Source organism: Bufo gargarizans, chromosome 10, assembly GCF_014858855.1.
Source record: "Bufo gargarizans isolate SCDJY-AF-19 chromosome 10, ASM1485885v1, whole genome shotgun sequence".
In the NCBI taxonomy this organism is placed as follows: Eukaryota; Metazoa; Chordata; class Amphibia; order Anura; family Bufonidae; genus Bufo; species Bufo gargarizans.
In genome coordinates, this window is record NC_058089.1 from 131,410,241 (window position 1) to 131,426,480 (window position 16,240).

General features: G+C 46.9%; 1 protein-coding gene across 2 annotated transcripts in view; it reads left to right on the plus strand.

Annotated features, from left to right (window-relative positions):
- The window catches only part of LOC122920612 (BTG3 associated nuclear protein), a 326,695-nt gene that overhangs the window by 46,525 nt on the left and 263,930 nt on the right, over positions 1-16,240 (plus strand). Inside the window, exon 1 of one of the 2 annotated variants that reach the window (XM_044270257.1) lies at positions 14,177-14,248. The exons of the other annotated variant lie outside the window; for it this stretch is intronic. The gene's annotated coding sequence lies outside the window, so the exon portion shown is untranslated. Of the gene's footprint in view, positions 1-14,176; positions 14,249-16,240 lie in introns of those variants that run through there. 2 annotated transcript variants of the gene reach the window in all.

Consider the following 16,240-nt stretch of genomic DNA (forward strand, 5'->3'; position numbering starts at 1 on the left):
TTTTCTCAATGATTGACAGTCTTGCCTCTGTGACTGTCTATACGGAGAGCTTTCAGGGACCTCCCACTGGACTCCAAAGCTCAAAAAGGGCAGGGATTTAAAATGAAGATTCCTGCCCTGGATCCTCCGCCTGTAAGTGAGTTTTCTATCATTTCCTGGGTTTGAGCTGGGTTGCCTGACTTCATTGACCGGACTCATGGCTAGGCTCTCTCACCAGTGTTGCACCTGTCATTCACCTGTCCTGCCTGTGATAATGTCCACTCCATTTAGTGGCGAATACCCCAGACTCATGTTATCCTGTGCCAACCTTATAACAGTCTCCTGAAGTATCTTTCATCTCATCACCAAGCTCATGTCCTCTCACTTCTGACTCCCAATATACACAGTAACGTGTAGCGCGGTGGGGGGGATTTACAGCTTGTCAGCAGGCTATGCTGCAACTTATAGTGGGAGGACAGCCAGACTCACAGGTGCCTATGTCAATTCTCGAGAACGTGTGCTCCGCCGTCGGGATGAAATGACACTTTGCTGGCCTGGCCCCCGCTCATTCCTCGGGAGGCTAGCCCTAAACTTTATTAGGATTATGTAAACAATTAAATCCATTCTTTTGGTCATAAATAGAGTTTTTTCTTTCGTTCATGGTCCTTTTATATGAGAGCTGAGTGAAAGTGAAAGGCCTATTAAAGGAGAATGTGCTCTCCTGCCATAGCGTACCGTAAAACATTCGATGACTAACCTCCTGCGTATCCTCCCTGGGACCAGCTGGCATTGTCTCCCATCGAGCGAACTCGGAGTGTTGTAGACAGTTTATCTGGCAGTAATGACGGGGGATGTGCTTTACTTTAAAATGCTTTCAGCTCTAATAAAACTCTAAGAGGGGAAATTGGTTGAGTGTAGCGCCTTCTCCTTCAGACTCGCCTGCAGAGCCAGTTCTGCTGGGTCCGAGCCAACAGCACAGTTCTGCAGAACGCTTGGCTTTGCTGATTTATTCCGATTTTTGACTTTCCCCTCGGAAAAAGCTTGAGTATAACCTAATGGGCTTCCACCTCCTCGACTGTTAGTACAAGTGTTGATATGTGATTTATATGTGTACCAGGTAGATCGGCTCTTGCTGTAGGTCGCCAGTGATGAGCAATACGATTCATGAAATTAGCACAATATTACAATAGGGCGTCAGGAGTATGGGCATAGATGGATTAGATACAGTAGGAGTTGTCTGATGGCAATAGACTGGGCACACAATGACATTTAAAGGGGACATCCCACAAAAAATATTCTACAATTTTCAAAGCAGCACCTGGATCCTGGTCCCCCTGCTCTTCTGATTGGTCGGGTACAAATGGTAGGATCTCTACTGATCAGAAGCTCATCATCTTGGACCAACCCCTTTAAGAAGCTTTATAGTAGAGCACAGTTTTTATCACTCTGTAGCTCCTGCTCTAAAGGGGGGTAGGTGGGGAGCATTCCCTCCTGGCAATCAGCAGATAGCAGCGGAGTCCTCTGCTGGCTATTACACGCAGCAGTGTCCTCCACAACAGGGGGAGGAGTGATCACTATGTCACCGCTCGCCACGCAGTGTGCCAGTGGCAGATTGCTATTAGTGATCTGCCGCCTGCAAATCCAGATTTGTCAGCATGCTGAAAGGTCTAGACTGCCAGTGACACAATCAGGATAGGGGGACCCCTGTTCATTCACCCCTGGTAGACCAAGAACCCCCCCAGTCATCTGTACACTAAGCCTGTTGTGTTACCAAGGCTATAATGTATTTTACAGGAGTATGCTAATACATTACAGTAATGTACATGTACAATACTCACTGGGCGACAAAACGGACAATTCCTTCCACATATAACAAAGTCTCATACAGCCGCCACTTCATAGAAAAAGTAGTTATGGCTGCTGAAATGCAAAAAGGAATAAATTGGTGTGTCATAACGGTCCGATCGGGACCAGTCATTAAGTGGTTTAGCACTCCAGGATTTACTGTAGAATGCCATCTCCCACCAGGCACAGAACCGGGTACAGGGGCATTCTTACCAATAAAGTCCAGAACTAGGAGAACATGGCTGCATGCTTCCACAAACAGGTCCACAGGTTGTGTCTGGTATCGCAGCTCATCTGTATTAAAATGAATGGGTCTGAGCTGCAATACCACACACCCAACCCATGGACTGGTGTGGCACTGTTTTTAGTAGAAAGCCGCCATGTTTTTTTACCCTGGACAAACCCTTTACCCACCAAACTGTCCTGACTGAGCTCAGGCAGAAGTGGAGGGGGGAAGGGGCTCCTTTTAGCTGCAGATGTCTCCTGATTGGTAGCAGCTAGAAACATGCGCCTGGTCTTGTTGAAAGCTGGCATTGACAGTATTAGCCCAAGATAAACAGGAGATATCACTGTTAAAAACCTGCTTTTACTTTTACTTTTACTTTCACTTTCCGCTGCATCCACTGCATCCCGATTTCTAACAGGATATTTTCCCACGTAGTGAAGATAATGCAGTCATTTTGGTATTTTTTGAAAGCTTAGAATGTCAGCTTTCCAACAATACATATCTCTAGCTGGTACTGATCCAGAGATATGAGCATCTCCCCTTCGGTCTGGAGGAGGAGGGGGAGCAGTTGCAGAGCTGATTCTTTTTACCACAGTAAACGTGTAAATAAATTCCACAAAATAATGTTAAAATGTTGTTCCTAAAAAAAACTACTAATCCCACAAAATAATAAAAGAATTTAGAAGAAACAATTTAAATATTATGACTGCTAGAACACAAAGAGGGAAAATATTATTGGTCCTTAAAGGGGTCCTCTAACTTCAGCAAGTGGCATTCAGTATGTAGAGGAAGTTAACACCAGGCACTTACTAATGTATTGTGATTCTCCATATTTCTTCCTTTGCTGGCTGGATTCATTTTTCCATCTCGTTATACACTGCTCGCTGTCATGTAATCCAGCAGTGGTGGTCGTGCTTGCACACTATAGGAAAAGGCTCTGGCCTCTGAGCGGGGACTGTGGGAGCGCATCCTCTAGTGTGCAAGTACGGCCACCACTGATGGAGTGCAGGGTGGTTGTAACCATGGAAACGAGCAGTGTATAATGTGATAGAAAAATCAATCCAGCCAGCAAAGGAGGCCATATGGAGAATCACAATACATTAGTAACGGCCTGGTATTAACTGCATCTACGTGACACAACCCCTTTAAGGCTAAAATTGTCACTAAGAGGTTAAAAATACAATTGTGTCTCCTGAGTTGTACGACAAGAGTTACTGCAGACACATGTTAAAAATCTACAATAAAAAAAGTGACATTTTTGGAGTGTTTTTCCAATTTTAATGTGACTGTGAGGAGGTTAACATTCATCACAGCAGATAATGGCGATGATCCAGATTGAACTCTCGGAATGGGATATAGTCCAGGGAAATCGGGTGAGCTCTCCTAGCTGGGCGCACATGGTTTCACCCATCCCTAATCCTAATTTTGCTGATACCTTTATCTCCAAAATCCGCACTAAAATGATCACAGATCTTATCAGATTTTAGTTTTTGCATTTCTGATCCCTTAAATGACACATCCACGAGTGACGTAGCTTCTAGATGGGAACCATTATATAAATTGGGGGATATGTTCCCTGTTGATGAATGTTTTGATTGGATAATTTTTCTCTTACTTTGTCCCATATGTGAACTATAGCTCAAAATTGCTTCTTAATCCAATAAGATGTAATATTATTGGAGATGGGTTCACAGCGAGCGAGGGCCTCTATGACGACACTGCCTGTGTAAGCCAGGTCTGCTGTTTGCATTGACCTCGTCCTCTGAAGAACAGGAACCTTTTACTCTGTTTTCCTCTTCTTCGTCATAGTAATGATAATTTCAGATTTTATCTATTTTTTGGCTCTTTAGTGGATTCCAACCGTTGCGCTTCATCTCATTAGCTGGGTGTAAAGGGATGGCGAGGAGAGCTTCGCCTGTGAGTCAGAGATACGGCCGTGTGTGATCTGTCTGAGTTTATTCTGAGCAAGCAAATATCGCAGTTCTTATAAGTTGGGCAAGATTGTGCTGGCTGGAAGACAACTGGTTATCATCCATTAGAAATGAGATTACTCTTCTCATTTTCCACCATTGTAACTTGTTTACTTGGTTTGACACACAGATGCACGTTCATCTTATATTCATTTTGCTGAGCTGTTTCACTGCTATTCTTCGCCTAGCACTACAGTTATTGTGACATGCTTAAAGCCGGCCATACACCTTAAGGGATTTTTGCCATCTTGCTTATCGGAGCGTCTAGCGTCTTACTCGAGGCAAGTGTGAGGGCAAAGAAGGGTTGGGGATGTTGAGTTCTAATGGAGATAAGATGCCACTTGAGGTGTCTGAAGAGAACAAAGTAGTCTGATTATAGTGGGGTGGGTGCAGGGGGGTTTGGCGTTGGGGGGGGGGGGTCTGGAGGATAATAATAGAGGGATCTAGAGGGTGGGGGACAGAGGAGTCTAGAGGGTGGGGGACAGAGGGGTGTGAAGGATGATAGATGATTTGGAGGGAACAGGTGAGGGTGAAAGAGAATAAAGGGGTCTAATGGAGCCAACCGAGGAGGTCTAGAAGAGGCAGGAATCTGGAGGAAGGGACAGGGTGTGTGTGGAGGAGGGGACAGGAATCTGGAGGAAGGGACAGGGTGTGTGTGGAGGAGGGGACAGGAATCTGGAGGAAGGGACAGAGGGGTGTGGAGGAGGGGACAGGAATCTGGAGGAAGGGGGGCAGAGGGGTGTGGAGGAGGGGGCAGGAATGTGGAGAAAGGGACAGAGGGGTGTGGAGGAGGGGGGCAGAGGGGTGTGGAGAAGGGGACAGGAATCTGGAGAAAGGGACAGAGGGTTGTGGAGGAGGGGGCAGGAATCTGGAGTAAGGGACAGAGGGGTGTGGAGGAGGGGGGCAGAGGGGTGTGGAGAAGGGGACAGGAATCTGGAGGAAGGGACAGAGGGGTGTGGAGGAGGGGGCAGGAATCTGGAGTAAGGGACAGGGGGGTGTGGAGGAGGGGGCAGGAATCTGGAGTAAGGGACAGGGGGTGTGGAGGAGGGGACAGGAATCTGGAGGAAGGGACAGAGGGGTGTGGAGGAGGGGGCAGGAATCTGGAGGAAGGGACAGAGGGGTGTGGAGGAAGGGACAGAGGGGTGTGGAGGAGGGGCAGGAATCTGGAGGAAGGGACAGAGGGGTGTGGAGGAGGGGACAGGAATCTGGAGGAAGGGACAGAGAGGGTGTGGAGGAGGGGACAGGAATCTGGAGGAAGGGACAGAGGGGTGTGGAGGAGGGGACAGGAATCTGGAGGAAGGGACAGAGGGGTGTGGAGGAGGGGGCAGGAATCTGGAGGAAGGGACAGAGGGGTGTGGAGGAAGGGGCAGGAATCTGGAGGAAGGGACAGAGAGGGTGTGGAGGAGGGGACAGGAATCTGGAGGAAGGGGGGCAGAGGGGTGTGGAGGAGGGGGCAGGAATCTGGAGGAAGGGACAAAGGGGTGTGGAGAAGGGGCCAGAAATCTGGAGGAAGGGACAGAGAGGGTGTGGAGGAGGGGACAGGAATCTGGAGCAAGGGACAGAGAGGGTGTGGAGGAGGGGACAGGAATCTGGAGGAAGGGACAGAGAGGGTGTGGAGGAGGGGACAGGAATCTGGAGGAAGGGACAGAGAGGGTGTGGAGGAGGGGACAGGAATCTGGAGGAAGGGACAGAGGGGTGTGGAGGAGGGGGCAGGAATCTGGAGGAAGGGACAGAGAGGGTGTGGAGGAGGGGACAGGAATCTGGAGGAAGGGGGGCAGAGGGGTGTGGAGGAGGGGGCAGGAATCTGGAGGAAGGGACAGAGGGGTGTGGAGGGGACAGGAATCTGGAGGAAGGGGGGCAGAGGGATGTGGAGGAGGGGGCAGGAATCTGGAGGAAGGGACAAAGGGGTGTGGAGAAGGGGCCAGGAATCTGGAGGAAGGGACAGAGAGGGTGTGGAGGAGGGGACAGGAATCTGGAGGAAGGGACAGAGAGGGTGTGGAGGAGGGGACAGGAATCTGGAGGAAGGGACAGAGAGGGTGTGGAGGAGGGGACAGGAATCTGGAGCAAGGGACAGAGAGGGTGTGGAGGAGGGGACAGGAATCTGGAGCAAGGGACAGAAAGGGTGTGGAGGAGGGGACAGGAATCTGGAGGAGGGGACAGAGGGGGTGTGGAGGAGGGGGCAGGAATCTGGAGGAAGGGACAGAGAGGGTGTGGAGGAGGGGACAGGAATCTGGAGGAAGGGACAGAGAGGGTGTGGAGGAGGGGACAGGAATATGGAGGAGGGGACAGAGAGGGTGTGGAGGAGGGGACAGGAATCTGGAGGAAGGGACAGAGAGGGTGTGGAGAAGGGGCCAGGAATCTGGAGGAAGGGACAGAGAGGGTGTGGAGAAGGGGCCAGGAATCTGGAGGAAGGGACAGAGAGGGTGTGGAGGAGGGGACAGGAATCTGGAGGAAGGGACAGAGAGGGTGTGGAGAAGGGGCCAGGAATCTGGAGGAAGGGACAGAGAGGGTGTGGAGGAGGGGGCAGGAATCTGGAGGAAGGAACCGAGGGGGTGAAAGAGAATAGAGGGGTCTAATGGAGCAAACCGAGGAGGTCTAGAAGAGGTGACAAAGGAATCTGGAGGAGGGGACAGAGGGGGTGTGGAGGAGGAGGGGACAGGAATCTGGAGCAAGGGACAGAGGGGGTGTGGAGGAGGAGACAGGAATCTGGAGGAGGGGACAGAGGGGGTGTGGAGGAGGAGGGGACAGGAATCTGGAGCAAGGGACAGAGGGGGTGTGGAGGAGGAGACAGGAATCTGGAGGAGGGGACAGAGGGGGTGTGGAGGAGGAGGGGACAGGAATCTGGAGCAAGGGACAGAGGGGGTGTGGAGGAGGAGACAGGAATCTGGAGGAGGGGACAGAGGGGGTGTGGAGGAGGAGGGGACAGGAATCTGGAGCAAGGGACAGAGAGGGTGTGGAGGAGGGGACAGGAATCTGGAGGAGGGGACAGAGGGGGTGTGGAGGAGGAGGGGACAGGAATCTGGAGGAGGGTGGTAGAAATCTGGAGGAGGGGGGCAGAGGGGTGTGGAGGAGGAGACAGGAATCTGGAGATTTGTTAATGGAGGGGGACAGGTGGCTGTGGAGGAGAACAGTGAAGTCTAGATGCAGAGAGGTCCTGGAGGAGGGGGCTTAGGAGTGTGGAAGGGGATGGAGGGGTGTGGAGATGATAATAAATGGACTTGGAGGAGGACAGAGCAGTCTGGAAGACTTGCCTTTAGCAGACATGCACACTTAGCTGAGCATGCATGTGTATGGAGCATTAGAAGGAATAGCTGCTGGCTGAAAGAGCGTTTAGGTTGGGTTCACATGTTGCATCTACAATGGAACAGGAGACGCCTTCAGATCTGCAGCAATATTGTGCTGCAATCTGCACTTTTGCCTTTTGTATTCTGATCATGGACTTTGCAGGATAGTAGTGGGGGAAATGGGGGTAATTTTTGGTAGGGTGAATTGTGTGTTGCGGTCTCTGGGCTCACACATGCACATAGACATAGAGTCTTTGATCCATTAAGTGGTTCTGCTTGTCTCCACATCATTTAAGTGCTTGTAATGTTTTGGCCCCGCCAGGCCCCGGTGGGGAATATAAACCTCATCAGTTTTTGGATTAGGCTGTGCGCTGTGCTTATCTCTCTAATTGGATGTAAGTATTACTGGATCTGTGCACCACAGATTTCTATCTCTTCTCTAATGCTATGGCCAGAAGTATTTGTACATCAACATCACTGTTTGCCTGTTCTCGTTCATCTGTATTTTCAGGTCTATGTATTGCTGTTTCTAGTTCCAAAAAAATTGTTTGCAATTACAAATATGAAGCTGCCTGTACATAGTGTCAAGGATTTTCATCATAGGTTAACAGTGGGTCTGTGGCCTAAGGACAAGCATGTCCTATGTGAAACGCAGTCCGTGTGACGGTCACATCTCCCGGACCGTTCGCTTTTCAGCTTACCTGAATCATAGTGATCTCACTCGAATGCTGCTATAAGACAGTAGACCTACAATGTGGGCTGGAACTCCTAGTATAGATCACTAGGATGCATTGAGTACAAATCGGCTGATACGTGCAGCTGTCACATGGCCTGCGATTCATGAACCGCACGCTCATCCACCTAAAAGTTTCCGTTCCCAGGCAGACCTTGAGATATTTTGCATTACAGACTCACTAGAATATTTTTGTGAGCAGAGAAATATCTCCTCTAAGGACACGGCCACATGTAGCAGATCTGCTGTGGATTTTCTGCAGCTCAAAATCCACTGCATTTACCCTACGTGTGGCCGTACCCTAATACAACTTTACTCCTGGTGTGTGCATTTCATACAGTAGGTTACAGAATTTTACAGTATGGGTGTCTTTGATCTGTTTAATAGCTATATGAAAGTAAATATACAGAGATCCAAGATGTGTTTGATCCGGCGGCTTAAAATCTTTTTTTCCAGAAATCTGTCCTAATATCGGACTAGAGAGAATCTGCAGGTTTTATACCATAAACTTCCCATGTGTTTATTTCCTCTTCGGTAGCAGTCAGTAATGGTATTGCCGCGTGTTCTCTGGTGTAGAACGGCCACAAGGCATTCCGTCTGCTGCTAGAGACATAAAGGGCATTTTAGGTCACTTTATGCGAGCGCTTTCTTCCCGGCCGCAGTGTTTCCCTGATATCTTCGGAATTTTCCTCGAAGCAATATGATTTCCTCGTTTGGATTGGTTTAGGAACCATTGGTCCTATTTGGGGAATGGATTTTTTTTTTTGCACGGCCTGCTTTTATTCCAGTAAAGGTCAGTGAGGGTCAGAGCTGCTGTGTCTGCGAGTTTTGCAGGGTTTCCTCGAAACAAAACAGAATTATCTGGATCATTAGCAAAATTGATTAAGAGATTTCTCCCAAACACTTTAAGGGGGATTAACGTGTGTTGTGCAGAATTACTGCTTTGCGGACTCGCCTTTTTTATTTTATTTATTTTTTATGTTTTTATTTAAGAAACACTGAAACAAAAACAAATACATATTTAATCAATGACATCGTATTTCTTATTCCTCATTTTCCTTCTCTTTCCCATCCCGGACAACCCGAACCTACCTCCTGCGATGCGTTTTTTTTAGTTTTTTTTTTACGTGGGAAGTGGGGAGAGCCATAGAAAATAACTACCACTTCCAACCTCCCCATATCTTGGACCATTTGTCCTCAGAGTTTCAAACTCGAACAATCATCAGTCTGGCTAGAAACATAATTCTAATCAAAAGAATAGTTTTATTCTTTTGGCAATTTACACTGGTTAAGTCACTCAATATCCAACATTCAGCTGCAAACGGAATTACTACCCTCAATTTTTGGGTGATAAAATTCTGAATTGAATCCCAATAGGCTTTAAGATCTGGACATAACCAAAGCATGTGTAAGAAATCTGCCCGCTGTTTATCACACCGTGGGCATTTCAAAGATTCTCTTGATCCACATTTATTAAGCAAATCGGCGTGATATACACTCTGTGTAAAATATTAAACTGTACCAAAATGTGATTCGCATTATGTGCTACTAATATTAAATAAGCATTTATATTTCCCCATTCCTATGACTTGACTCTTGGACAGTCAATTCCCCAAACCTTCGGACCCGGGGAAGCGACCTTGTCAAATAATGACCTAACTAATAATTAATATAGTTGGGAGATCTTGCCCTTCTGGCCCGAGGTCCCTATCAAAACGGTCAATTGTGAAGAAGTGTCTATCTCCAACAAGGAGACTTCTTTTTTGCTGAACGTATCTGAAAATACCTAAACCAACTTAAATTACTCAGAAAAGGAAAGTTCCTCGCCGTTTCTCACCACCTGTGAAACATAAATAATATAACTTTTCTGCCAAAACTTATCCCCAAATAATTTATGAACATCCTGTAGGTAATAATTATGCCAAAGAGGAGTGCACAGAAGAGAACCCTTTATCCCCATCCAGCTTCTAATAGTGGTCCAGGATCTAGAGAATAGCTTTTCTGTCGCTCTAAATTCATGTTCAACATTAATTAATCGCCCAGATTCCAGCAAAGTAAAAATATTATCAAACGGAGAACGTTCCCCTAAGGTCTTACACAGCGGACTTTTCTCCCACTCACAGAATAACCATAACTGCCCAGCCAAAAAATAGCCCTTAAAGTAGGGAAGATTCAACCCTCCTTGCTCAAGCGACTTGTAAAAATTATCCAGCTTTAACCTCTCTCGTTTTCCTCCCCAGAGAGGGTCATTAATCAACCTCTCAATAAGTTTGAAGAACTTGTCCTCAATCCAAATTGGTGAATTCCTAAGGATATAGAGAAGTTGAGGTAAAATCACCATCTTAACCAAAGAAATTCTATCAGATCTAGTCAAAAGTAATCAAAGCCATATCGTAATTTTTTTTATCTCAATTTCGTTATCTATGGAGTCAAATTAAGTTGAGTGAAATCTTCAACCCTAGAGGATATCAACATACCCAAATATTCAAATGAATTAACCACGATTAACATCGTCAGAGGCCCCTCGCTCCGATACTCAAAGTTGTCTAATAACATAAGAGTAGTCTTTGACTAATTAATGTCCAGGCCTGAAACTTCCCCAAAGGGGTTAACTATGCAAATAATTCTTGGGAGCATTATATTAGTACAATTTATAAAAAATAGGACATTGTCGGCATATAGCGAAATCCGATCCTCTAATCCTAATACTCCAAAACCCTCAATCCCTGTATCTTGCCTAAGGCCTCATGCATACGGCTGTGTTCCATTGGTTGCTATGACACCATGCGCTCCTGCTCTCAACAGGAATCCAGGCCGTGTTACCACGGACCGCTCTCGGCCGCGGAACACGGCCGTGTGCATGAGGCCTAACCCTGAGTGCCAGAGACTCGATAGAAATATCGGACAGTAACAGAGAGAGTGGGCACCCTCGATGGGTACCTGTTGTCAACCTAAAACTCGCGGTAAGACTTCCATTAAGATTCAGTTTTGCAATAGGAGAATTATACAAAAGCCTAACCATACTAATAAACCTTTATACCAAATCCCATTCTTTCCAACACCTTCCATAGAAATTTCCACTCCACCCTGTCAAACGCCTTGGAGGCATCCAAAGACAGGATGGAGCGGGATTCCCCCCGGGAAAAGTCGATGGAGATTGTGATGGGTACCTTTATTGGGGATAAACCCATTCTGGTCGGGATGTATAATCGAGGCAATAACTCTAGAGAGCCTTATGGCCAACATCCTAGATAAGAGCTTAACATCTGTATTCAGGAGCGATATCGGTCTATAGGACCCCATGTCTAAGGAATCTTTCCCCCTTTTTAATATTAGTAGATTACAGCTTATGTCATAGACTCAGGAAGAGTTACCCTCCTCCATCGACTCATCAGTTACCTTCAAAAGACATGGTAAGATCACTTCACCATACTTACGATAGAGCTCGTATGGAAAACCGTCTGTTCCAGGGAGGAGTTCCCCAACTGGCCTTTATAGCGGCCTCCAGCTCCTGAACTGAGAAGTCTACTTCAAGGGATTCTCTCTGTGGATCAGTAAGATATTCATCTATCCTTTCATCGGGAATAATATTCCCGGTTTTATATATTTCCGCAAAATGACTTAAAAAAGCACTGCGTCTTCTTTCTTGGATCTCTTTCGGGAAACAATAGGGGGCACTCTCTGGCCCTCTTAAGGATCATATCTCTATCCCGGGAAACAACAATCTTGGCCAGAAGAACCTGAGGTGGCATTCCGGGATTTGGTTTACCCCGGGGGTTCGGTGGGCCCTCTCTATTAGGAACAACGCTGAGAAATGTTCTTTTCCAAAGTTCTCAAAAATCAAAGACTGAATAAATCCAGCAGGATTTTTTTCCTCTGTTCCCTTGGGAAGCCCCAAAATTGTAACTTATTAGATTGTCTCGACCTATCTTCCAGGTCCACAACTTTTTGTTGTAAATTATTATAGTCCGTTTTCAAGGTGACAGTTTCAGATTTTAATTCATATTCCAGGGAGCCAACGGACTCGCCTTTACCTAAATTATTTAGTATTCTTTACTGAAGGCCATTTCTGTTATGGTCAGTAACATTTGTAAACTTGTTAGAAGAGAATCTCTTCTTTTCATCAGCTGATTATATCTGTTTTTGGGATGTGTGTTGTATCATGTCCTATATGTTTGTAACGTCCCCGCACGCTGATTTCAGGTCCTGAGCCTGTGGGCTGAGGGTGGGAGGAAAGTCAGCATTTAGTGACGTGTCATCCTTGAACCTTGGGCTGATATCTATGAATATATATCCCACCATTCATTCTGGATGTGATGTATGTAAGCAGACGGTGCCCCTCCCTTGCTGCAGTTTTTGATGCGCGACCAGTGCAGCTTGTTGGCCGGGGCAGCCGCGTTGCCCCAGGTGATGACGCGTTGCATTTGCATGCTTACATGTTGTCAGTGCTTTTGTTTTGCTGGTTGCTGAACCAGGTACCGGGTGTTGCATTCACCGTCTGAAGCTCTGGTGCTCCCTGGGGTCGAGCTGTCCATTTACATACTCTGGCTAAAGGAGTGCCTGATAATGAAGCCCCTTTATCTTGTGATGTTCACGTCAAATCCCCGAGAATCTGCAGCCCCGCTGTTCCCACTTATTATGTCATGTGTTTATATGGTCAGAGCAGCATTTGTAGTTGTGCGAAAGTGTTTGTATGGGAGGCAGAATCACAGCCTGAAGCTCTGAAAGCAGTGCACACACCCTCCACGTAGTGAGGGTCATCAGCGCCCAGACAGATTCCCAGGACCTCTCGTTACATCCCATTTAACTCCATTATTCTAATCCCCAGTTCTGCAGAATACATGGGGAATGCATCAGATGCATTCAGAAGAGCTGCTTTCTGGTCAAGTTGTGATGGAGATTGGATGCTGCTTTACTACATACCCTGGACCTGTGCAGCACTAAACAGTTTTCTGACCTGTCTGCTGCAATACAAGTCAGAAGCAGAGTCATTCTTTCATTGCAACCATTTCCCTTGCCCTCATAGAGGATATCAGGCCTTCCAAACCAAGATCCATGGATCTTCAAGTTTGCACATCACTTTAGCACCTGAATGGAGCCCACGGTGACAATACTTGAGTTCATCAGTCCGATAAATGAAGATTTACAGCTTCTGCAGACACATAATGGGTTGAGTTTCTGCTAGTCTTACTTGGTGCAAACGGATATATGAAATGGGATTATTGAGACGTACTATTTATGCTTCATGTTCCCCGGACCACCAGGGGGAGCTGGTCAGCGTGACTCCATCTCCAGTACGCTCCTCCTCGTGGTAGAAGACCTAACTCTGTTTGTACAGGAGGTTGAGGGCAGAAAATATAGATCTGCCATAAAGATAGATTTTCATTTTGCATCTCAAAATAAAATGTTAATGAAAATGACCTTTAAGGGAGCTGCCACATTTTTGTGTCATAGGGGTTAAAATGTATTTTAAAACCTCACGGTGCCTCTGCTGATGTAATTCTGATGCTGCTCCGGTCCCGTCTCCACACACGGACAATGCTGGGAAAGGCCTGCTGGGGTAGAGGCCGGGAGCAGCTCAGGAATGGCTACGGCACAGGATCGGTGAGCGTGATTCTGGCTTCTTGTTCATATTTAACCTCCTGTGAATCTGTATGCCGCTGGACGACCCTTTCATCAAGTCATCACTTCTGTCTCTCTGGATTGTACGCTTTCGGGCTTATTACTGCGCCGTTTGTAGATTTGCCATTCTCAGCAGTTTTGTTGCTGCCATGTTGAGTCCTCTTTGCTGTTCCCATGATACATTACAATAGAGGCAAAAAGCAACCCGCTTTTAATTACACCCATCAGGACGATTAGAAGAGGCAGTTTTTTATTCTGTTTCTGCTTATACCATAAAAATCTATCGAACAATGAGAGCGACTGTTTCTTGGCTTCATTGTTCCCACTTCTGACAAACAGAGAGGATTTCATGCCTTCCAGTCCCAGTGTTTGTTTAGTCCTTCCTCTGGCTGTAAAATACCATTAATCAGCAAAAAATACACGGATACACGGCGGAAAAATTGTTTTCATTTACCAAAAAATAAAAATGTGATGTGAATCATTGTGCAAAGGACTGGAGACTAGAGAGAGAGAAGAATTTAAACATCGGCAGATGGAAGGACTTGGAGAGGCTTTTGTACGGCTTGAATGCGGCCCAATTCCTATGCAAGTATGCTGCGCTGTATAAAAGATGTAGGTTACGAGGGGAGGTGAAATTAGGTCATGAACAACTTGATACCTGAATTCTGAAACGTGAGATTAATGGGAGCTTAGGCCAGAAATATACGTTGTTCCTCACGGCAATGTCCCGGGTTGGGGAGACGTGACTTCACAAGCCTTTATATTGCTAGTGTAAGCATTTACATCGGAGTGTTTAATATATCAGTGCATATTTCAGTGGTATAACGTCAGCTTTCTTGTATGTACTTTTGCGCTAGTTGGGCCTTGGGGGATAATGAGCGACTGTATTAAACAAAGAACTTCCTGTCGGGGCTCATGTTCTTGCTGATTGAGCCTAAAAGGGGTTTCCCACAAACCTCAGTGTAAAAATCCTAATCTACGTACATGTCTGTCTATGTAAATGTCATTTCTAGTTGCTTACTTTACATAGTGAATCCTTTTTATGTCCTCTCTGATCCCCAGTGGTTCTGCTCCTCTCTGTTTGATGGGCAGGATTGAGCAGTCATGTGACTGGGCAGTGCGGTGGCTCAGTGGTTATTAGCACTGGCACCTTGCAGCGCTGGGGTCCTGGGTTTGGATCCTACCAAGGATAACATCTGCATGGAGTTTGTATGTTCTCCCCTTGTTTGTGTGGGTTTCCTCCGGGTTCTCCAGTTTCCTCTCGCACTCCAAAGACAGACTGATAGGGGGCATAGATTGTGAGCTCCTGTGGACAGCGTGATGATAATGTCTGTACAGCGCTGTGGAATATGTGAGCGCTAGAGGAGTAAAATAAAAATTGTCTTGCAGTTTAACGTTGATCTCAAGTTGACTTTCTTCCGCTTAGCCTTTTGTATGGGCACGGGCTGGGTCCGGAAAGAGGTGCAAGTGCTGAAAAATGGCGTTCACGAGTCTGATTTATTCACCAGGTGCACATACAGTTGGGCTTACAATAAGGCCCCATGCGCGGACCTGTGCTGTGGACCACAATTTGCAGTCCGCAGCAGGGCACCGACTGTAGGGCCGCCGCATGTGGACGTGGACCCATTCAATTGAAAAAAGTAGTGCATGGGGTTCCGTGCCTCCGTTCCGCACCGACCTTCCGGATTGCAGACCCATTCATGTCACCCATTGCACATGGGGTGGATGTTTCTGGTGCAAATCCCACGGCAGCGGTGGAATTCACACATCACATTGTAAAATCTGTTGTTAAAAATCCAATTAATTCAAAGCTGCCGGTAACTTTACATTCTGTTTGTCCCCTTCCTGCACGTCAGCGGCAAAAAGTGCCAAACATAATAGCACGTGGAGCCGTCATGTGAAAAACCGTGGTTTTGGTGATAAAGTATCCTACACCATCACCGGTACCTGTGACCATCGGCAAGTACCAGTTAGGTTGCCTGGGGGAGAGTTCATACGGTGTCAGAACATGCACCATCCTAATCAGACGTGTTTTTGTAAAGGGGGGGGGGGGGGGGAATCATTTATTGGCATTCACATTTTTCACTGCTCCAAACTGAGGCAATATTCAGGATATTCCTTGATGTTCAGGATCCATCAGCGTCTCGTTTGATGCCACATCTTCTGGATGACGTCCGCATGGAAAAGGCTAAAAATAAATAAAGCAGCCACATCTGACACAGAGCTGACCCGTAAAACCTCACTAACCCTTGTAGACTGGTGAAGGGTATTGTGCTGAGACTTTAGCAGTTGTGATAACGTCCAAGAGAAAAAATGGTGCTTTAAGTGCCCGGGGCGCGCGTCTGTCTTGAAGTCCGAGCATATTACTGTTTTATTATCAGGGAAGTGGATTTCATGGCGGCTGCAGATACGCTGACTGTTCCGCGGTGTCTATTAAAAGTTTCACAACTTGGAGTTTTATAGCGTCAGACATTTCCATAAAACCCCTTTTACATGGGCTTTCGCTTTGTGGCCGTCCTGTTTGTGGATCCCGCTGTTTGTGTAATATCGCAGCTCTGAGGGCAGCCATGCCGCCTCCCCA